Source organism: Fukomys damarensis, unplaced genomic scaffold (genome assembly GCF_012274545.1).
Source record: "Fukomys damarensis isolate Sample0158 unplaced genomic scaffold, DMR_v1.0_HiC HiC_scaffold_37, whole genome shotgun sequence".
Lineage (NCBI taxonomy): Eukaryota > Metazoa > Chordata > Mammalia > Rodentia > Bathyergidae > Fukomys > Fukomys damarensis.
The window spans coordinates 36,174,355-36,199,169 of NW_022900949.1; the positions used below are offsets into that span (position 1 = coordinate 36,174,355).

General features: G+C 37.5%; 1 protein-coding gene across 1 annotated transcript in view; it reads left to right on the top strand.

The window, feature by feature from the left end:
* The first annotated feature begins 13,859 nt into the window (after window positions 1–13,859).
* The window catches only part of Arhgap24 (Rho GTPase activating protein 24), a 629,612-nt gene continuing 618,656 nt past the window's right edge, over window positions 13,860–24,815 (top strand). The window contains exon 1 of the mRNA XM_033759363.1: window positions 13,860–13,878. The gene's annotated coding sequence lies outside the window, so the exon portion shown is untranslated. The remainder of the gene's footprint in view (window positions 13,879–24,815) is intronic.

A 24,815-nucleotide genomic window follows, 5' to 3' on the forward strand; every position in this document is an offset into this window, starting at 1 on the left:
CAACTCCATGAGGCCCAACAGAACAAATCTAGCAGGCAAGGCAAGAAATTAAAGAGAGATGGGGGAAAAAATTAAAAAGAGCCAACAACAGAAAAATAACATGACAATGATAAGTCAATACATATCCATTATAACCATCAGTGTTAATGGCCTCAATTGTTGGATTTCACTTCTTAAACCATTCTGCCAGTCTGTTTTGATTAGTGAATTGAGGCCACTTACATTGATGGTTATAACGGATATGTATCGACTTATCACTGTCGTATTGTTTTCCTGTTGTTGGTTTTTAAAAAAATTTTCTCCCTCTCCCTTAAGCAGGGCTGTGGGGAAAGGGAAACACTGCTTCGCTGCTGGTGGGAGTGTAGACTGGTTCAACCACTGTGGAAATCGGTACGGAGATACCTCAAAGAATTAGGATTGGAGGTCCCATTTGACCCTCCTATCCCCCTGCTGGGCATCTTTCCCAAAGAATTAAAAGAATCATACCACAGTGATATATATGTACCCATGTTCAAAGGAGCACAATTTGTGATAGCTAAAACTTGGAAGCAGCACAATTGCCCATCAACAGGAGACTGGATAAAGAAAGTGTATTTTAAAAATAAAATGGAGTACTACTAAGCCATAAAGAATGAGAAACTAGAGATATTTATAGCTAAATGGATGCACATTGAGGCTGCACTCAAGTGAAATAAATAGGATACATATGGGTAACTGAATAGTTTCTCTAGTGTGAGAAACTGAAAGTGTAAATAAGGACTAAAAAGTATAATAGATCATGTGAAATAGGAAGAAAATGTACAAAGGGGAAGGGGAAATGGGAGAGGAAAAGAAAGATGGAAATGCAATTAAAATGAAAAAATGAAAAAATGGAAACAAGGTCTTTGTAGACAGGGAGGGTTGAGGGGTTGAAGGGAGGGCAGGGGAATGGGGAAAAATAAGAACCAAGATGGATTATGTAAAGGTGCAAATTGCCAATGATGAATTTCATTATATTGTACACCTTAAATGTACCAATAAAATTAATTAATTAAAAAATAAAAAACTATATTCACATCCATAAATGTATTGAAAAGCAAAAAATAATTTCTGATTTTAAAAAAAATTACAGTCAAAATTTGTAAGGGAGATTTTTTCCCCTGTTCTTTATGAAATGGCATATCTGTCCTTGATGAAATGACCTATGCTAGGAGCTTGTATTTGTCTCCATGTAAAGAGCTCAGAACAATAAGGCCAATTGTTTTGTAAGATGGTAAATTTTTGTAATGCATTCAAAGTATGGTTTTAGTTAGTATTAAATATTTCTCTTTTTTGTATATTTCAGGAGTGTAAAGAAAAATGAAATAGACTGATAAGTATTCCTTATATTTCCCAGTAATTGCATAGCCAATATGGGTTTATCATTTAAAAAAGTAATTGAAGAATAAATAAAGTCAGGTAAATATTTTGTTTTCTTTAGAATATATGATTTTTTTTTTCTGAATAAACTCTAGGACTCTTTCATATAAGAAGCTACAGCCAGATAACTAATGACAAAATAAGCATATAAAACAAAACTTTCAGAATCCTAGAAACTAATCCAATTACTTGAAGTAAAAGACATATAGGAGTTTTAAAAATTCAGAGCAATGAAAGAACAAACTAGTTCTTTTAGATCTTATTACTGAAGCTATGTAACAAGGCAGAATTCTGATTTTAAATTTAGAGAGTTTTAAATTTCTGGCTGGGATACAGGAAAATGGTATGACTTTATTATACTTCAGTTGCTATTTATAATAAAATAAAAATACCCAATGTGGCTGCTAAGAAATGAAAATAAATAGTAATCACTCCTTGATCTACTTGGGGAAATTTTCCTTTTCTCCTGTGTAGCTGTAACATATTATTAATTAAACTGGTATTTGAAATTATCTATTAAGTAGAATAATGTTAAATATGCCATGTGGAGCTACACAGTGGATAATATCAGAGGGAATGGATTCAGGTTAGTTGCAGAACTCAAGTTAGATTCTGTGCCTATATAATCTAGAGAGAATGCCTTTTCTCAGTTTTGTCTGAGAATTTATGAATTTAGTTTTATAAATTTTAGAGATTATTCTTTATAACACATTTAATAAATTAAAAGTGATCCAATATCTCTCTTTTTCCCATAAAGAAATTAAATGGTTTAACCCTGACCCTTCACCTTTTAGTTTTAATGTTCAATGTGTTAGGTACACCCTGCTTTCTGATCCCCTATCGTCTGTGATTATTTAATTATTTTTAACAGTTATTGCTTATTTAAATTTTTGTCAATAACAAGTAACCCAATAAATATCAAGGCTTATCATACTCCATGATCATTATGAAACAGAGTGGATTTAATGATATCCTATTTTCCTGATCATCTAACTGAAAAAGTCACACTTACTATCCCTCTCCCTTGTCTTATTATTTTCATAGAAAATTACTTTCTGATTATGTGTGTCTATATATATATATATTAATTTATTGATTATATATACTCCCTCACTACAAGGGTACATCTTATACTCTAGGTTAGGCATAGATAAAAACTAAAGGCTCTATTTATATTTTTACATGTTGGGGGATTGAAAGCATTTTTATAAGTTAATTTTTTGCTTTGTGCAGTGACGCCTTCCATTGGGACATATTTATGTTACCATATTTAAATACTATCTCTGTCCCCATGCCTGTGTATTATGGTGATGAGAACATTCCTGGAAGCCATTCCTGAATTGGGTCGCTAGCACTACTTCCACCGTAGACAGAAATGACTGACACTCACACATATGTCCGACCAGACCTAAAAAAATTATCTCCAGATTTCTCTGTAACCTCCTCCCTTTAAAAGAGCCCGTGGTCACTGTAATGCCTTCTGACATCAAAGGAATATAATAATGTTGTAACAGAGCAGAGCAGCTTGGTGCTACAGACAAATGTTACAGCTCAGAAGGTTCAGCTGAGATTTACGGCTCAGTGTAGCAGCTTAAGGTCACAGCTCTCCCAGTCTGAAGACTCTAGAATCTGATGGTCACTTAAAGAGGTGGAGAAAATCCTTTGTTACACTGGTGGGCTCAGAGGAGCTTGTATTCGGAGTCTGAGCAATTTACCAGAAATGAGAGCCTCCTTCTACAGAAATCTATAGTGTAGGTGAGCATGCTCACTTAAGCAGAGGAACATAGTTACAGAACCTTCCTGAAGCAGAGTGGAGTTGCAAAACATTCTTGTAGGGTGTAGCATGTAAGAATGCTCACAGAGGCAAGGGGGCTGAGTTATAGAACACTCTTGTGAGGGGCAGAGCTTAATAGAATATTTCTGAAAGGTCATACAGTTCAAACAGTCACAGAACATTTTGATACCTTGGGCTAGAGCTGTTACATTTCTGGTACAAAACACTGGGTGGAGAAACTCATGGAAGCAAGGCAAGGGAAAGGCAGGGGCCGATCTTGTGTAGTATTTCTCTATGAGATGTATTAGTCAGTGTTATGTTACTATCATGAAATAACAATAGAGGCATTGACTCTTAAGGAGAATGAGCGAGGCAGGTGTGGTGTTGCACGCCTATAATCCCAGTGCTTGGGAGGATGAGGCAGGAGGATGCCATGAGTTTGAGGCCAGCCTGAGCTACATAGGAAGACCCTATCTCAAAAAACAACAGAGAGAGAGAGAGAGAGAGAGAGAGAGAGAGAGGTTTATTTTGCTCATGGTTTGTTTGGTTGGGAGGCTCCATTGCTTTATGCCCCAGCAAGGGAGGCATAAGTAGGAAGAAGTGCATAGTAGAGTAAATTGCCTACTCCACAGGGGACAAGGAGAACAAAGAATAAGACTGGGCTCTGTGGTCCCCTGAGGCATGGCCCCATCACCTGCCTGAGCACATCCCATTGAACTCCTCACTCAAGGGTCTGCCGCTTCCCATTAGTGCCTGTCAGCGCCAAGCCCTCTCTAACATGTTGTGCTAGTTAGCTTTTTTGCCGCTATTTCCAAATACCCTGGAAAAACAAGAGGAGGCAAAGTTTACTTTGACTCATAGTTTCACAGGTCTCAATCTATGATCAGCCATTGGTTTTAGGTCTGAGGTGGTGGCAGAGAAGAGCATGGAAGCTTTCTGCAAGCTGCTTACCAGAAAGCAGAGAGAATAAGGAATCAGAGAGCGAGTGGCCAGGAATGAGATAACCCCAAGGTTACACCTACATGGCCCACTCCCTCTAACTAGGACCCATATCCTAGGTTTCCATTTCTCCCAGTAATTCCATCAAGTTATGATCTCATCAGTGGGACTCACCCAATGATGGCATTAGAGTGGTTATGATCCGGTCATCTTCTGATAAAACATTTTTGAACACATGAGACTTTGGGGTAACATTTTAGATCTAAGGAATAAGACACATCAAATTTGGGGAACCATATTCATATTAAATTATAGCAGAGGGTAAATTAGAACAGAGAGACAGTGACCTTACTCAGTTGTGCTCATTTTTTTATTGCTTTTGCAAATTTTATAAAACTTTTGACTATGTGAATATATTGCTAAAGGTCTTGGATTATTGCAAGTAAGGATGTTGAAGCTTAGTTTTATTCCTCTTAAGGTAATTCTGCAACTGAACAAAAACCTTCCCTATTTGAAGCATGGATATTGAAGAAATCCATCTACCCAACCCCTTCTATTTGTAGGAAGACCCTAAGAATCCCCTGAGGTATCTCTGAGCAAGTTGAAAACAACTACTTTACCATTTTACTTTCTGTATCCTTTCCTTCATACCTTATGGGAACATTCATTTTTCAAATATGGAGACAAAGCACAATTCCTTTCAGCACAAAAGCTCTTTCATATTTTTAAGAGTGGTCTTATCATTTATTATCAAAAATATAATTTGAATCTTTACTTCTGTTCTGCTGGAAAATTGCCAGGATTTCAAAACCATATCAAAACAAAGCAGCAAAGACCCTTTTTTTGAGAGAAAAAAAATGAAAAATTTGTACAGAGTGCTGCTGTGAAAGCATTGAAGATTGGTGCAATCAGGTTGTGATTATAGATGTATTACCTCTGGCTCTCAAGCCATCAGACCAGAAAATAGTGATTAGGTTGCACAATATAAATATTTGCCCATATGAATATAATTTGGTAAGCAGTTCAGGAAAGTTTCCACCTATAGCCTAGTAATATTATCTAAGAACAGATGATTTCAATACTTTCCATGTATGCTATAGGTGCTTTAACATGGAAACTATTTTCAGATTCGGTGATATCTATAGAGCCTTTGGTTGCAACCTTGTCAGTACACAAAGAAAAGATTCAGAAAGTAGCCCTTGTCCAAGAAGGAAGGTGATTTTGTAACTGGACTGTGGTGAGTGGTATATAGTTTAATTCCTGAAAAGGCCCTGTTATCTTTACAAAATAAAATCTGTTGTCCTATATCCATTAAGGGTCATAGAAAGAATAATAAAATAAATATAAATACATCGTTAATTTAAAGAGGGTAGATCAGAGAACTTTGAGTTTGATACTAGGACAAGGGGCACCCAATGAAACGTCTTCCTAGAACTTAGAAATTAGATTATCTTCATATATTTAATCAAGCAAAAACCAAATACAGTAAATGTATTCATCTGTGAGATGGATATGTGGCCAAGAGTAAGGGAACAGTTAAAATACCAATGTTGATGAACTGGAGAGAACATAGAAGAAAAATCGGAAAGAGAAATACTCTCAGTGATTTAATAATATGTAAAGAGAACTTGAGACAGTGAAGGACGTGGACATACAGACACAGGAAATCAGTAGCCAATACTGACAGGACCCATCTTTTATTTTTGGATCTTAGTGTATCTAACATTGGTTTGTCAGTGGAGTGCAACTGAGTCATGCTTCTCAATTCTTAAAATTCATATTCTATATCCTCCACATTTGCACTTTTTCAAAACATTTTATCTCTTTTATGTCTTCTGGATTTTATTTACATTTTAGAATCAAGTATTCATTTTTACAAATTCTGCTAGGATTTTGATCAGAATTGCGTTTAATCTATATTTATAGAGAATTAACATTGTAATGCTTTTGAGTTTCCTACTCCATTACATTAGATTATTTCTCAATTTATTTACATCTTCTTTAATTTCTCTCAAGAATGTTGTTTTGTTAGTTTTCAGTACAGAGGTATAAATATATTAAATATATCCCTAAGTAGTTTATTTTTTGGGTGTTATTATAAACAATGCATTTAAATTTTCACTTTCCAATTGTTCATTGCTAGTTTATATAAATACAATTTAGTTGCCTGTACTGACCTTTTGCCCTGCATCCTTAATAATTTATTACTTTTTCTGTCTTCATTACATCTCTCAATAATTATGTTGTTTTTACATAAACAAGTTTTAAATTTTTTCCTAATCTGCCATGCCTTCTTTTCTTCCATTATTTTTGATTGTGGTGATCAGAACCTCCAGTGCAAATGTGCAATGAGAAGAAATAATCCCTACCTTCTTTCTGACCACCGGATGCCTACATTTAGCCTTTTGCCATTAAAAATAATGTAAGTTATAGTTTCTTGTAGATGCTTTTTATAGTTGAAAAGATTTCTAACTCTTCCTAGTTCCCTGACAGTTTTAACAATGAATGGTGGTTGAATTTGTCAAATGTTCTTTCTGCATCTATTGAGATGATTATATACATTTTGTCTCATATTCTTTTTTTTTTTTTTTTTTTTTTTTTTGTATTGGGGATTGAACTCAGGCCCTTGTACTTGTGAGGCAGGTGCTGAAACCACTGAGCTAAATCCCCAGCCCTTTCTTTTAATGTGGTGAATTAAACTGTCTTTTGGAGCTTACACCAATCTGGCACTATTGTGGTAAACCATACTTGGTCATGTTTGTATATGTTCTATTTTAATGTAGTTTTTATTAATACATGTTTGCAGTATAGAATGATTATATTTCTCATACGCTGTTTCCAAGATGTAGCTATTGGGAGTTGTGATTTTATAAACACGGCTATGCATGTATCACTGTAGTATGATTTTTAAAACTCTTTTGAAACAATGCCTAGAAGGTGAATAGCTGGATGAATAGAATTTCTAGTTTTAGCTTTTTGAGAAATCTCTATACTGATCTCCATAGAGGTTGTACTAGTTTACATTTCCACCAAAATGATCCTGTACTTACAAGACTCCCAAAATTCCACTAAAAAACTCCTAGCAATGTAGCAGAATACAAAATCAACACACAAAAATCAGTAGAGTTCCTATACACTAACAATGAACTCACTGAAAAAGAAATTAGGAAAAATACCATTCACAGTAGCATCAAGAAACATTAACCTAAACACGAAAGTGAAAGAGCTCTACAATGAAAATAACATCACTCTGAAAGGCAAACAGAAGAGGATCAGAAAGTGGAAAGATGTCCAATGTTACTGGATAGGGAGAAGCAATATATTCAAAGTGGCTAGGTGTCCAAAACTGATATATAAATTTAATGCAACCCCAATATTGTATCCCACAGTTTCACTTTTAGCATCTGAGGCAAGCTGTGGCAAGATGTGAAGTCCAAAGGGCTCTGCCCCATGACACTTCCAGTAAATGTGGATCCCATGGCTTCTCTCTTGGGCTGGCTTTACTCACTCCTTAGCTTTCCTCAGACTGTCCACGTTTCTGGCTTCTCCAAATTCCTGGGGTCTCCACTGCACCTTCAGCTTCACATTCATAGCTTCACACACTGCCCTCTCAGGGGCACCCTGCCTGGCCTCTCAGGCCTTCTTCTGCAATCTGGGTGGAAGCGTCTGGACACTACAGCACTTGCATTCTGCCTGCACCTAAAACCAGTGCCACAAGGATGACACCAAAGTCCAGCTGGAACAGCAGCCAGGCTCCCTTCTCTCTTAGCTATAGGGATCCAGTGTCTATGAACCAAATCCCAAGGAACAACTTCCATAGGCCACTGCTATTCTGGAACATGGCGCTCTGGATCTCTCTTCTCAGAGCAAAGTCTCGCTTTTGCAATCTTGAGGGTGCAAAGGGTGGAGTCCTGCTGCTTCTTCTGATGCCCTCCAGTTGTCTTATCTACTCTCCTGTTTTTTGTTTGTTCGTTTCTTTTTTTTTTTCTCAGCAATCAAGATCTCATCTGCTCTATCTTTGAAAGCTGTAGCTTTATAGGAGTCTTCTTTCTGGGCAAACTCAAAAATTTTTAAATCATTCTGCTGGGCTCTTTGCTTCTGATTCTCAACATAAATCTGGCTTAAGGCCTCCAATAGTAGCCATGCCACAGCCTCAACATTAGACTGCCTTGAAATTTCTTCTGTCAGATTAATTATTCCATAGCCCTTAATCTCAGTCTCAGGCAGTCTCTGAACACAAGAAAATGTAGACAAATTTTCTGCTGTGACATAACACACATGGCCTGAAATCCAGCGGCCAATGCAGTCTCTTTGTTGTTGTTGTTGTTTTTTAGAGTAGGGCAAATTTATTGAGGGAAAGAAAGTTTCTGTCTGAGAGAGACAGAAGGGGGACCGGAAAGCCCCTCAAAAATCTAAATGTTAAAACAGAAACATTAAGCTTTTGAGTAAATTGCTCAAACTCTGTACTCCTCTGTAAGGTGATATTATCACTGTAATTTATCTTATGTGATTGTTATAAGGTTTAAATGTGTTGAGATGTCTAGAAAATAACTTGGCCCGATTCCTCCTTTTCCTCCTCCTCCTCCTCGTCCTTTTCTCTTTTTCTCCTTTTCACTTCCTCCTCTTCTCTTTCTTCTTTCATTTCTTTTTACTTTAGCTATTATTGCCCTCCACACTGGAACGTAAGCTATGGCAAGAAGAACTTTCTAAATCCTGTCTACATCTTTTGTCTGTTTTCCCAGAATCTACAAAAGTAATCAGTACAAGAAAGTCTTCACTAGTTAAAGCATACTTGATCTTAGCCAAAAGCCTGAGAAGTGAGTTTACTAGGTAAAGTAAATGAGGTTATATATTAAACATTTGGGAGGCATGCTGTCCATACAAGGACATGTGTGTCCACATTTGGATACTGTCAAAACTGACCTGTCATTTAGGAAATGTCTAATAAAGTTGAGCTAATGTAATTATCAGACCTTTGTTCAAATGAAGCAAATTTTTGTTGTTGTTGTTGGAAAGAACACAATAATTTAACAAATATGAATTGAGTGCTAATTTTATGTGAGGTAATTATCCAAAAATACTTGGGAATGTTTCGGTGAAAGACAACCTCTGACTTCAAGGATTTAATTTAATGTAAAGAAGTTATATGGTCTTCAAAAATCGGACATTGGACTTGATAGCCAAACTCCCTTAAATCTTAAATTGATAGTGTATGAAAAATTAAAAAAGTTAAAAAAGTTTTCTATTCTGTATTTTATTTTGTTTTTCATTTAATAGGCTGGTCCTTAATATTTCATTTTTTCCAAAAAATTTTAATGACTTACTTCCTTACCTGCTTTCTCACACATTAAAAATGGGATTAAATGGAAAGCTGGAGATCAACATTTTCTGTAGATTGTCTGAAAACAACTCATGGTGTTTGACATTTTCTTTAGAAAATTTCTTACATTACATGGATCTTTCACTGAATTTGGTTTTATTTTACTTAGAAGTAATGAAATTTGTTTCACTGAAATTTGAGCCTGAGATTCCTAGTTTTCCCCCCAGATTTTACTCAGCTTCCCAGTACATGAACATTGCTCTAAAATAAACCCAGTGGTCTTGCATTTATGTTATGGCACTAAAACAACTGTACCCATGAGTCTATTTTTTAAAAATTGAGTTTATTGGTACATTTTAGGGATACAGTACAGTTGCATTCATTGTTGGGATCTTGTACCTCTACATGACAGGTCTTGGTTCTTATTTTCCACCCCTGTTCCTGCCCTCCCTTCACCCCCTCCCCCCTCTCCATTTATAAATATTTTATTTCCATCTTTTCATTCCCATGAGTCTAATTTTTAAATAGAGAGACTCCTTTGATTTTTGTAGTGAACAATGTTTTCTTGAAAGATATAGTTAGTTTTTCTTTCTTGAATATTTATTTTTAATTTTAGTTTTCCATGTACTTTAATGTTACTCCCAAATTTTAGACACTGCAATTTCTCCTATTTCAAGGGATAGTTCTTTAAAAATAAGTTCTCTATGCCAATCCTAATTATGGGGCAAGATTCTACCTCCTGGACATAACTATCAAATCTGTTATCACTTACGATCTGCCAGTTTTTCTTTCTTTCACCTATTTGTCCATCTGGCCATATACTCCCACACCTTTAACATTTATGAATCATTGGCAGTAGTCACACTCAATTGTTATAACTCACTAGGAATCCTGGCCAGAGTTCTCATCATTTAAAAGATATTTCCCTCTTCCACCTTGTCTCATTTTAACAGGACAACTGGCACATGTGCTTCTTTTTACTGTAATTTCAAAAATGGGTGCCAGCTTAGTGATGTCCATATTTAAATCACTTACACATGGAGCCTTTTGCTCTAGAATCATACAAATAAAGAAATCTTTCACAGTTGCTTTTGGCCAGCATGGATATAAAATTTAAATGGAGTAAATTTCTAAGGCATTAGAGCAAATAAAAATTTATTTCAGTTTTGTAGGAAGATTGTGCATGTTCATTATCTTTAGACAAATTATATTAGTGCATCCTAGAGAAGATATTCTATAGCTTGAAACACTATTTCCACATCTTTAAATATTTATATTTGTGAAGTTCCTCTGCAAAGAATTCATATTTTAAGGTTTTATTGTGTGAAGGACACTTAGGATGAGATCTACTGTCTCATTTTAAGTGCATGATACATTACTGTTGAATATGGGTATAATACTGCATAGCAGATCTCTAGAGCTTACTTGTCTCGATTGGCCATTCTACTCTTTGAATCTATGAATTTGACCATAAGAGATACTTCACATAAGTGGAATCAGGCAGCATTTGTCTTTCTGTGACTGCCTTATTTCACTTAGTTTAAGGTCTCAAACTTCATCTATGTTGTAGTTTATTGCAAACAGCCTACTTCATAAAGGCCAAGTAATATCCCATTGCACATATGCAACACATTTTCTTTTCCACTGCTGCTGAACATTTAGATACTGGAGATCTCAGGTATTATGAATAGTGCTGCAACAAACATAAAAGTGCTAAAATATCTCTAGGATCCTGATTTCAATTCCTTTTTTTTTTTTTTTGACACTGGGAATTGAACTCATGACCTTAGCATTGAATTTAAGTTATATCCCCAACACTCCCACCTTTTTTGACAAGGTATTGCTAAGTCACCAAGCTGCCCAGGTTGTGCTGTGGCTTGTGATCTTCCTGCCTCAGCTTCCTCGAGTGTTGGGATTACAGGTATGCAACACATGTTTGGCCTAATTGCAGTTCTATAGAAAAAAATATCCAGAAGCAGGACTGTGGATCACATGGAAGTTCTAGTGTCAGTCTTTTGAGGAACCGCCATCCTGTTTCACCCGGTGGTCACCCCCATTGTTCCTTCTTCACATTTTGATCAATATTAGCTTTTTAAACATTTTTAATAGTGGCCACCATGAAAAGTGTAGGATGGTGTAGGGTGATATGTCAGGGTGGTTTTGATGTTCCTGTCACAGGTGACTAGTGATGCTGAGATCCTTTTCTGTATCTAGTTGGCTGTCAGGTCACTTCTTGTTTGGAGAACTATCTATTTAGGCTCTTAGCCTAATTGTAGTTAGTTATTGTTTTATGGCTAGTGAGTTGTAGGAGTTCTTTTATACCTTGGAGATTGGCCCTTCATCAGATAAATGTTTTGGAAATACTTTCTCCCATTCTATAGGTTGCTTTTACATTCTGCTTTCCTTCCTTCCTTCCTTCATCTATCTACCTTTCTTTCTTTCTTTCTTTCTTTCTTTCTTTCTTTCTTTCTTTCTTTCTTTCTTTCTTTCTTTCTTTCTTTCTTCCTTTCTTCCTTTCTTTCTTTCTTTCTGGAGAAGCACATTAATTTGATATAGTCCTACTTGTTTATTTTTGCTTTTGTTTCCTGTACTTTTGATGCTATATTTAAAAAATCACTTTCAAGATCAGTGTCATAAAGTTTTTCTGTTTTTTCCAAAGTGTTTTATAGTTTAGGGGTCTTACATTTAAGCTGTCAACCAATGTTGAGGTATTTTCATATATGATGTAAAAGAAGTGTACAATTTCATTCTTTTGCATGTGACATTCAGTTTTCCCAACACCATTTGTTGAAGAGATTATTCTGCCATTACTATGTATCTTCACACTTTGGTCAAGATCAGTTGATAGATGGTGAATGTGTAGATTTATTTTTGGCCCCTATTCACATTGGTTGGAGTGTCTGTCTTTATGTTAGTGCTGTTCTGTTTAATTTGCTATAGTTTTGTAATGTATTTTGAAATCAGTAAATGTGATGCTTCCAGCTTTGTTCTTTTACTAGATTATTTTGCCATTCGTGGTATTTTTTGGTTTCATATGAATTATAGAATTGGTTTTTTTCTTTTTCTCTAAAATCTGCCATTCCAATGTGGGTAGGGACTGCTCTGAATCTGTAGCTTGCTCTGGGGAGTATGGGCATTTCAGCAATATTAAGTTGTGGCCTAGATATGGATGTGTATTCCCTGTCCCTTGTGGTGTGATGCCTTGCCCGGCATCAGGACTGCTAGCAAGAAGCCATCACGAGGTGTGGCACCTTGACCATGGACATCCAGAACCATGAGCTAAAATAAACTTTTAAAAAATAACTTATGTGGTATTGTGTTATTAGCCACAGAATGCAGAGTAATTTGTAAATCTTCCAATTTGTGAACATAAGATGCCTTTCATTTGTTTCCATTATCATTAATTTATTTCATTAATGTTTTGTACTTTTTACTATATGAATCTTTCACATCTTTATTGAGTGTTTTATTCTTTTTTGGCAGTATTGTAAATGAGACTGTTTCCTGATCTACTTTCAAATTGTTCATCATGGTGTAGAGAAACAAATTAATTTTTGTATGTTCATTTTGTACCCTGAAACTTTACTGAGTTCATTTATCAGTTCAATTTTAAAATATTTCATTTAATTTGTTTAGTTATTAAAAGAAATTTTATTGTGAGATTTACAATGTATTATGCAATCATGTATTAAAATGGGAATTATAGTAAAGTAGATTAACATTTCATTTTGAAGTTATAGAAAAAGGGAACCATAGTGCAGTGTTAGTGGCAATGTAGATTTTTAAAGGTATTATGAAAGATTTATAGTGGCTCTACAAGAAATTAAAAATAGAACTACCCCATGCTCCAGTGTCCCTCTCCTGGGTGTATTCCCGAAGGAGACGAAATCACTGCCTCATAAAGAGATCACATCCCATGTGCAGTGCAGCATTATTCATAATAGTTAAGATTTGGAAGCCACCAACATATCCACTGAGGAATAAACGAGTGAATGAACAGTGATTATATACAGTGATTATATATTATATAGTGTTATGTATTTTGTATTATGTAATTACTCTTATTCAGACTAGTTTTTTTTTTTTTTGAGAAAGGGTCTCACTATGTAGTTGAGACTGACTTAGAACTTACTCTTGTTGCCCAGGCTGGTCTCGAACTCACAGCAATCCTCCTGCCTCAGCCTCCCAAGTGCTAGGATTACAGGCGTGCGCCACCAGGCCTGGCCAGACTACTTTTTTTTTCTAATGAATCATTTAGAATTTTCTATGTACATGTTGTCTGAGAACAAGGCCAAGTTCATTCCTTCATTTCTGATTTCAATGCTTTTGCTCTCTTTTTTGCCTAAGATCTTCAGAAGTGTTATGGAATAGAATCAGTAAGACTGGGCAACTGCTTTGTTCGTGACCTTCGAGGAAGTGCTTTCAGTTTTCATTGTTGAAGTGGTTGGTAAGTGCGGTCTTTTCACCTTTGGTCTTTATTATGTTGGAGTAATTTCATTCTATCATATCTTCATAATTTTTCAAAAGCTTTATCATTAAAATGTTTTGAATTTTGCCAAATGATTTCTCTTCATCTATTAAGGTGTTTGTGATTTTTATCCTACATTCTGTTGTGTGGTGTCTTCATTACTTCCCATGTGCTGGGACAGAATACCTGACACTCACAGCTTAGGGAAGGAGAGGTATATTCTGGCTCATGGTTTCAGTCCATGCTCTGCTGCACTCCAGACAGGGCAGTGCAGCAGAGGCACGCGGCAGAGGAGAGCTCCTCAGAGCATGGTGGACAGGAAGCAGAGAGAGAGAAGGGAGAGCTGGGCGGGGGGGGGAGTTCACCCTTCCGGTCACACACCCAGAGACCCCCTTCTTCCAGACAGAACCCACCTCCAACAGCCAGTCAGCAGCAAGCCCCATAATCCAGTCACCTCCCACAAGCCCTGCCAACGGGCACGTGAGGCTTTGGGGGGAAATCCAGATATAAATTATGATGTGTGGTGTACAGGATTCATTGAATTACATCTCAGGGTTACATTTGCTTGGTCATGGTTCATGATCTTTCCAGTGTACTGCTGAGTTTACTCTGCTAATATGTTTTTGACAATTTTTACATGTATACTCACCAGCTCTGTAGTTTTCTGTGGTGCCTTTATCTGTCTTTGGCATCAGGGCAATGTTGGCCTCATGATAGGAGTTTGGAAGTATTTCTTCCCCTTTAATATTTTGGAAGATTTCAGAAGAACTGGAGTCTTCTTCTTCTTCTTCTTCTCCTCCTCCTCCCCTCCTCCTCCTCCAAAAACCTCCTCCTCCTCCTCCTCCTTCTTCGCTTTCTTTTTGGCACTGGGGATCGAACTTGGGTCCTTGCCCTTGCAAGGCAGGCAGCGGAACCACTGAGCTAAATCCCCAGGCCCTAGTTCATTCTTCTTTATACATTTGGTAGACGATATCATGAAGATAACTGCTCCTGAGCTTTTTAATTTTTATAACTGCAGGGTTTTTGATGGATGACTGAATCTCACCACTTCCTCTTCCTGATCTGGACTTTGACAGGTTCTATGTTTCTAGGATTGATCTGCTCCTTATTGTTATGCAGTCGGCTGGTGAATAGCTGTTCCTTGTAGTTCTGCGGGATCTCTTTGTGCTATTGTAGTATCAGTTATCATGTATTTTCTTTCACGTTTTATTTCTTTGAATTGAGCCACCTCTACGCTTTCATAGTTTATTTAATGGCTTATGAATTTTGTTTACCTTCTAAATAAACAACTCAATTGTGTTAACATAAAATTTTTCTCTTTTTTATGTAACTTTATTCTCTAATCTTTGTTATATTTTTCCTTTCAATTTTGAGTTTAATTTGTTCATTTGCTAATTTCTTGGGGTTTAGACTGCAATTTTTTAATTAAGTTTTTTGGTACTTTTTAGGTATACGCTATACTGACATTCATCATTGGGCATTTGCACATTTATATATTATATCTTGGTTCTTATTTTTCCCCATTCCCCTGCCCTCCCTTCAACCCCTCCACCCCTCCCTGTTTACAAAGACTTGGTTTCCATTTTTTCCTTTTCTCATATTTATCCTTACCCTTCTTTCCTTTTTCCCTGCCTCTCTCACTTCTTCTTCCCCATTGGACCTTTTCTTTCCATTTCAAATTATATATTATATATTTTGATCTTTATTTACACGTTTTTGTTTGTTTTTAGAGACAGGATCTCACTGTGTAGTTCAGACTGCTGTGCAACCCAGGCTGGTTTTCAACTCTCAGCGATCCTCCTGCTTCAGCCTCCTGAGTGCTGGGATTACAGGAATGTGCCACCACACCCTGCTTATTTATACTTATTTTTACACTTTATTTACATTTATTTTCAGTTTCTCATACTAGACAAATTATTTCATGTTTACACATGGGTATCCTATTTATATCACTAAGGTATGATTCTTTTAATCATTTTGGGAAGATACCCAGCAGGGAATAGCTGCGTCAAATAGGACCTCTAATCCTAGTTTTTTGAGGTATCTCCACACTGAATTCCACAGTTCTTGCACCACTCTACACTCCCACCAGCAGTAGAGAAGCGTTCCCTTTTCTCCACAACCCCACCAGCATTTGTTATTGGTTGATTTCTTGATAGTAGCCATTCAGATGACATGATACTCTATATAAAAGGCACCAAGAACTCCACCAAAGTCTTCTATTCTTAATTACCAAATTCAGTAGAGTAGCTCAATACAAGGTCAACACACAAAAATCAGTAGCCTTCCTGTGGTGTCCGCATCCCACACTGCTTTCTCCATTGTCCAAGTAGTTAGAATGGACCAGTCTTGCCCAATCCCCAAGACCAGAAGCCAGTTCTCTGGGGAGCCTTCTCAGATTGGCTGGGGTTCAGGATGTGTAAATAAATCCCCTTCTTCCCTGGGGGAGACTGGGAGCTATGAGGATTTATTCTTGATCATGTGACATCATGTTGGGGTCAGGGATCTTGGATATAGTGTGTCTCGAATATCCCTACTGGTTTGGCAAGTCTGGTTTCACCTCCAAGGGTGCAGGACTCTTTCACTTAGTTTCTGGATTTTTTAACAAGGAAAATTGTGCATTGTTGCTGAATTGTTGTATTTGTTGAGGAGAAGAGTTTGTGACTTCCTATTATATCATCTCCTATAAGGCATTTTGTCTATGGAATTCGTTACCTGGAAAGTATTCTGGGTACCATTCTGGCCATTCTTTTCAGATTCTGGTACCCAGTGTATTAACTATTTGTATTCTCTAAAATTTTTAATGAAAAATTGTTTTTTAAATAGAATTAATCAAAGAGATTTTTAGTATTTTTCTTTATTAACATCTACATGTATTATACTGAAATGATGTAACCAAGAAGATGCTTACATAAAAGATGGACATATGGAAGATCTATGGCTAATACATTTTTTTCAGATGTCAGAATACATGTATTACCTCATATTTCTTTGTGGGGGGAGAATAATGAGTAGAGCATTATTAATTTGATGATAAGAAAAGCACTTATAATTATTTATTTATTTTTCAGTACTGGGGATCAAACTCAGGACCTTGTGCTTGTGAGGCAGGCATGGCACCACTGAGTTAAATCTCCAGGCCCTAAGAGCTTATAAATTAACAAGGAATAATTTCCCATTAATATACAAATGTTAAAGGTGTGAAGAAAGAATTTTTGTCTATAATATAGATATGAAAACTATAATTTGATTGATAATACAAATAAAATATCGACTTGCCACAATAATAAAAGAAATAACAAATAAACAGTAAAACTATATTTTGTTTCAAAATTTGTTATAGATTTAAAATAATATATGTTATTATATGTTACCATTTAAAAAGTGGAATTTCTTATACTTGCTGGTAGGGTTGTAATTATATTATTTCAGGAAATCAAATTGGCATCCTCTCTCAAAGTGTTAACATATTTCTAATACACCATGAACAGGAAATTCAGTTTTAGAAGTGCATTCTATATAACCAAAGCCCTACACATATATCTTATTATGTGTGTAATGTTATTTATATTAACATGTTAATTGTATGCTATCTTTAACAGTGGACCTCCACCAATAAGATATTAAATGCATTTATTGTGTTGCCAAATAGTCTGCTCCTTCCTGATTTTTCCCATTTCCCCATTTCAGTTAAAAGGAATCACCTGCTCAGGTAAAATAAATGAGATTGTTTTTATTTTTCCTTATGCTTAACATCAGATCCTTCCCTTTCTCTCTCTCTTTCTCTCTCTCTCTCTCTCTCTCTCTCTCTCTCTCTCTCTCTCTGTGAAGGGAATTAAACTCAGGGCCTGTGCACTGAGCTACATGCTCAGCCCTTTAATTTTTTTTCTTTGAGATAGGATCTTTCAAAATTAGCAGATTGTCCAGGATGGGCTTGAATTTGTGATTCTATTGCCTCAGCTCCCAGGGAAAGTAGGCATGAGCTACCATGCCCAGGTCCCAAATCTCTTCTTACAAATTGATACCTTTTTTTTTCTAACACAGTCTAGGGAAATCCTGTTACTTGGTAACAAAAACTTCACTAAATTTGGCATGGGAACACCTGAATTCAGCCATAGGTGTTTGACCAAGCTATTTGATTACTCTATACTTCATTTTTCCATGTATAAAACAGAGATGATATATACCTCTTATTGACTGCTGACACAGGTAATGAATGTGATAGTGCTGTGTTGTGCATGTCTGGGCTTACATTCTCCCTGCACAGATTGCCTGGTGCCTTTTGCCTGTAGTCAAGAACTGAGATTCATTCCCTCAAGGGACATGGGGAAAATAGGAATGTGTTAAATATAGATAATAAAGGACACAATGCATAACCTCTTTTAAGTCTATGAAGTGATACATCGAATAAAATGGTTAAATAGCTTCAGAACAGTTAAAGTAAAGCCATATATCTACACCTGTGCACACAAACGTGTGAGTCAGACATTGGCAAAAGAGAAGAAATATGGAGCGGGGAGTTTGGATATAAACAACTTTTTTTTTTGGTGCTCAACTTGTATAAAGAATTCTCTTCTGTTGTTCCCACAGTTTTAAACATACTGATTTTGGACTTAGGATCACAGGGTATTAGGTGAAAGTAGTTAGGAGGGGCTTTTCTACTAGGAGGTAATAGCAAGACAGAGCTGCATGTAATAAACCTATGTTTGTCTGGAATGGTTGTAACACTGCCTGACTTTGTCTTCATTCCTTTGTTACTCTTGTTCTGTTAATATCTGAACATTTTGTTAATATCTGAATATTTTGACCCAACTCACTGGATCTTTAACAGCAACTGCAAGACACGTAGCTCTCCTTTTCTCTGTTGGCTATCATGACAAAGTCTCCTTCAAGATATTTTGGAATTTTTATTGACAGAGTTTTCCATTCTGGTGAAATTAATTATCATTAATTACCTATATTTAAAAAAATTGGAAATATGGAGTCCAACATGGTTAAGTGAAGCATTGAATAAATTCATTTAGCAAGACGGGAGGGCAGGGAAAGAAAGAGGATCAGTATTGAATATTTATATATCCCACAATGAATATATTCATTATGAACCACAATGTACTAATCAAAATTTTAAAAAAGAATCTGTATCTCTATGTACATGTACATATAACCCACATGCATTGAAAGACTTCAGCCATTGTGTGTGTGTGTGTGTGTGTCTGTGTGTGTCCCTCTGGGCTCCCTGAGTCTGCAATCCTGTTTCACTAAGCTCATATGAAATGTGGCTGCAGGCAGAAACACGGCACTGTATGCTAGATGTGTGTTTTTGTTTCAGCGTAATTGTCACCATGGCCTAACAGGTTTGATTAGCTTCATTAGCAGGAAAGCCCTGTGGGGAACTTTAGATCAAAAACAGTAAAAACCGGGATTGTCAACAAACTCTTCGTCATTGCTGGGCCCAGTAGCCAATTTAGAAATTGATTGTCTCTGGTAATTGGATTTACTGGGGTTACTGTTTCAGTATCATATTGGAATTGTGCTGCTTTCTCTTCAGTGGCACACAGCTGAATTCTGCTGTCTGCCTTACCACTGTTTTGACAGAATAATCTGGATTCCCGCTGAAAACATTGTTTGATAATGTGAAAAAAAGCATCATGACACTGACTAATTATATGATATTTAAATTGTATTATTAGCTGAATTGATGAAAAGTTCAGGGGAAAAGAGGGTATTATGGGTTGTAACTAGATATCCCCTCAAAGCTCCATGCACGCAGGGGTGGGGTTTTTTCAGCAGTGGCTAGTTCTAAGGTGAGTGATATTGGGAACAAGGGTGTGTGGCACTTGATTTGCCTACTAATTAGTTTATCAGTTCTTGGTGTGGATAATTGGCCCAAGATGGGTGTGAATGACATCACCCAAAAGGCTCGTAGCCTGCATGAGATAAAAAGGAAAGGGAGGTTACTGCTGCTATTTGCTGCCTCCTGCCTACCTCGCCACGGACTGTTTCTCTTCTGCCATGCCCCTCTACCATGCCCCTTTGCCATGCCGCTCTGACTTGGAACGATGGACTGAAACCTCTACAAACTGTGAGCTGAAGTAAATCTCTCTTCTTTTAATTTGTGGGCATCCGATATTTTGTCTCAGCAACAAGAAAAGTAACTAAAACAGAAAAGATAAAATGGCTGCTTATTGTTAAGTGTTATATTGTGATTCTTATATTGTTTGCATTTCTTAAAAGTCAGTACTTTCTAGGTTAATCCTAATCTTACAGAGGTGAGAAAGAACCATTGCGTTCTAGGTCCATTCTCAGGGAAACGTGTTCCAGACATCGCACGCACAGGTTATAAACTCGGATTAACAAATGTCTTTTTAAAAATTATCTTCCCACAAAAGTTCTATTTGATTTATAATGCTATCCTCTCTAGATTTAACCAGAGGGTTTCTTTTGGTCTTGATGAAAAATCTGAATATTTTCTTTAGATTTCTCATCATTCTAGTGGCAATAATAACATTTTTCATAGATAGCTCGAATGGACTAAATTGTGTGTATGTGAAGCATCTCAATACTTGAAACAGACATTCTCACTTATTAGTGTCCTTTTTCTTCTGATTATTGAACCAGCTATTCATTCATTACAAAGTATCTTTTGTACCAGAGAGCCACAGTAATTTAAATTCTCAAGGTGTTCATTAATTTATATAATGTTGTCAAAAATCTCCAAATAATTAAAGTAAATAGAAACCAAAGATTTCACTCCTTTACTCATGCTTCTTGCTTTTCTTCTTTCTTTAAAAGAATAATGGCGGATTTGATGAACATGAGTATTGTTTTCAAAGTCCTTATAGCCTGTCTTGATTAGTAGGTTGTATCTGATTAAATGTTCCTTGTCAGGGACCCCATCAACCTGCCAGCTAGGAAAAAGAAATTTGCCTTAATTTAAAGGACAATTAGGCAAAATGTAGTGAACTTGGTCTTGTGCCATTTGTCTTGAATATAATAACCCAAAAGACAGGCAGGGTTCTGTGTTGCATTCAGTCCATATTTTGCATCCTTTGAATGCATCTGCTGTTAAAATTCTGGTCTTAGTTAATTCCCACTAGCTTGTGGATTACTTGGCTTCTATGACTTAACTCAGGCCATTTCTCCACCTTAAATACCATCATCCCTTCTGTTTCTTGATCTTCATCTTAGAGGTCCAAGGCAAATGCCTGAGGCTCTCAGTGTCATTTCTACACACACAAGAACCAAGGATTTTCCTCTGAATCCCTGTGGCACTCAGTAGTACCACTTCTTTGCCACACTGTGTGACTACCTTGCATTTTAAGTATTGCTTTTAGGGCTGGAATTCATCATCTTCCACGCTGAATCTGTTCTCCCTCCAGAGCACCTATTGTGATAGTACTGTGCTATCCAAATAAGTGACCAGCCACAAAGAGAGGCATAATCTGTGGCTTCCCTATTCTTTCATCCTTTTCCATGGTGTACATGAAATCCTGTGGCATCTCCGTTCCTCTGTCTTCTCCATTTAGTGACATCCTCGGTTCCTTAATTCAAGTGAGGTCATCTTTTTGCCTGGATAATCATTACCGTTTTCTTCAACTGGGTGCACTCTGGTATTGCTGACATTTAATCTACCCTTCCTCTGTGGCCAGAAAAATATTTGTTAAGATGCAGCCTTTTTACTTTATTGCTCAAAACTTTTCAAAGGTTCTGAAATACCTTTAAATTAAAGTCCAAATTTTCTAGCATAACATACAAAAACCTGTATTGATCTTCCAGGCCCTACTTAGTTATCCAAATGTATCTCTGGGAATGCTCCCCTTTTTACTCTAAATTCCTGACATGCTGAGGTGAACATGGATATTAATGAATGTGAAATGCGACATTTCCTATTGTTCTAGAATCAATGAATAAGGAATGAGACTTTTCTTATTGTTTCAGAATTAAAGAATGAAATGAGATTTTTTTTTCTATTATTTTAGAATTTCAGCTAATGCCTCAGAGGCAAGAGTGGTATATAGTAGATATTGATGGCCTCTAAAGGGAGTGGTGAGGCATTTCTACAGGACTTTAAAAAATATTAAAATGAATATGACTGTCATTTCCCATAATCCACCTCTTGGATACAAGAGAAAAACTAGAAAACAACAAGATGGTTCATTGGAAAACAGAATTACTAGTGGTAGATGGTGCTGGGTATGTCCTCTCCTCATTCCAAGGACTTCAGAAAGAGTGCATCCTCTTCCCCAAGTCATGGGAGGAGTTATCCCAAGTATCACCATGGAGACTCAAGGTGCCCGGAAGAGAGAAGCCACAAACAACTAAGTTGGAGGTTTGCCATGCTGTGCAATGCTATCTTTCACTCTGGAATACAGTGAAGCTAAGGGTTGAGAAAGAATTCTCCCCTGGAGATTGGAAACACTTGAGCATGGAACCTGGTTATCTTCTCTTTTATGGTGAATTTCTTGGCAGTAGGCTGAGGGAAGTGGCAACGTGCAGGAAACAAGGTTTTGTTGGTAGAAGCAGTGCCTGTTGGGGCATGAATGTGGGAGTTTCCCATTGGCCAAGTGGATGCAATGGAGAGAGCATCCAATGCTTGGGGAGGTGTGGGGGACACATCCCTATGCTCCAGATGAGGTGTAGCCCCAGGGGCAGGAGCTTGCAGGGATGGGTGGTGGGGGTGGAGTTGCTAAAGACCAGTGGAGGGAATGTGCTGTCTGCGTGAAACAAATACAGTGCTCAGGTCTCTGCAGAAGTCAGGCATGGGCTCTAAAGGACATGGGAACACCTCATGGAACAAGTAGGCAGTAGTCATGGACACTGTGGTAACCAATGGGAATCAGCCAAGAGAGACCTGCAAGCTCATCTGCCACACAGAGCTCCTCCCCTGTTTTCTAACCTTCCCTTCCCTTACTCTCTCCATAGAGATCTGGTCTATTACCTTAAAGTAATAGGAAGAAGACAGGCAGGAAGAGTTAAGAAAGGGACCAGGCTCCCTCCCCACTGCAGTCCAAGAGGCTTGAGCTGGGGAGAGAAAAGAGGCTGTGAATGATAAGTGATTAACTCATTTCTTTAATGATGGATATTTTGCATCTGGAACTGTTCTAGATACAGGAAACATAAGAGTCAACAAAACATACAATGGCTTTTGCATTTATGGCCATTATTATCTAATAGAGGGGAATGAATGAATGAAGCTCAATAATAAAAATATATATGTAGAAAGTGAAATGTGCTGTGGAAAAAATATAAAGCAGGAGAGAAGAGAGGGCACATTGGCGGGGTAGGGTATTAGATGTGCAAGAGATAAGAAATATTTCCCAACCAACAAAGACAACTGGATTTGCCGATGCATTGGAGGTAGCCTGTGAGAGATGGGAGGCAAGCATGGTTTTGGGCCTAAGCAGTTGGAAGATGAGAGTTCCTAGTAAGTTGGAAGGGCCTCACTGGAGGAGGAACCCATTACACCTCTGAAGGGAAATAACAAGGAGGCAATTGGAGTCAAAGAGAGGGTTGGGTCTGGAGCTATTAATCAGGTCATGATCAGTGTGAGGATGTCATTTAAAGCTGTGAGATTGAGGGAGGCTAAAATTTTTACTCATATGGATGGGAATTTTTTGCTATCTGAAAGTAAAATTATTTTTAGAGCTGAAAATGGTGGGTTTGGTATAAGATGGTGTAAAGAGGCTGGGGGCAGAGAGGATCCAACAGAGCACGTGAGGGTCAGAGACAGGAGGAAAATATGCTTCCTGTTTGTGTCCCATTAAAGATGGCGAACCATCCCTGTGCTGAGAGCACCTGCTCTCCCACACATGCACATGACTTTCCCAGCCTGGGATTTTCCTACAGTAATGTGCAATTCTCTAAGGTCTCTTCCTGAGGAGCATTTATTTTTCTCTGATGACTGAATCTGTTCTCTTCCTATGAGGTCACAGGTGCTTTTCTAACTGTAGGACTCCACCAGGTCAGGGACTCTGTCTTACTGGCCTCCTTCTCACTAGAGGACACATGCATCGTACATGTCTGATGAGGAATCACACGTTAGCAAGCGAGTTAAGTGCAAAGGCCGCACTTTTTACTTTGTGCTTCCTGTGGTGCTTGGGTAACAGGTGTCACATTTAGGAGTTAAATCTCATATTCAATAGCATTGAATAGGCAGACTTGAGTCCCTATCAATCCTGTGAGTTTCTGTCCTTTTCCTGTTTTCGGTGCTAAGGTCTGAACTCAGGGTTGGGAGCTTGTTTAACATATACTCCAAATACTGAGCTACACTTCCTCTGGTGACTTTATTTTTAAACTTTCAGAAGGTTTTAAAAAATGTGTTGGGGCCAGGGGATTTAGCTCAGCGGTTCAGTGACCTGCCTTGCAAGCGCAAGGACCCAAGTTCAATCCCTGGTAACAACAACAAAAAAAAAAAGTGTTGGTTGAGAATGACTGAACTTACATTCTAGAATGAAAACTATACATAATTCACTACGCATTTATTTTACATATGCGTATATAATGGCTTGCTTTTGTACTCACCAGCTTAAAGGAGAACATCCACAGCTTAAAGGAGAAGTGGGTTTCGGTCCATGGTCAGCTGGCTCCTTGGCAGAGACCCCCTGGTGGAAGGGCTTGGCTGCTTGAAGCTGCTGAGTCCCTAGTGGCCGGGAAAGCAGAGCAGGGGAAGCATGCACCAGAGGAGGGGCCAGGGACCAGACGCAAGCTTGGAGGCCACATTTCCGAACCACCAAGCCCGTCCAAAAGAGCGCTCCCACAATCACCAGGGTGGATCCCAAAGCCAGTCAAGCTGAAACTCCACCCTAACCCACACAGCTCTGAGCAGTGTGCTTAGACATTTCTCAGTGACAGTATCTATCAAGAAAATAGATTTCCTTCTCAGCTCTCTGCTCTTTTCCTGATTATGCTGATGTCCA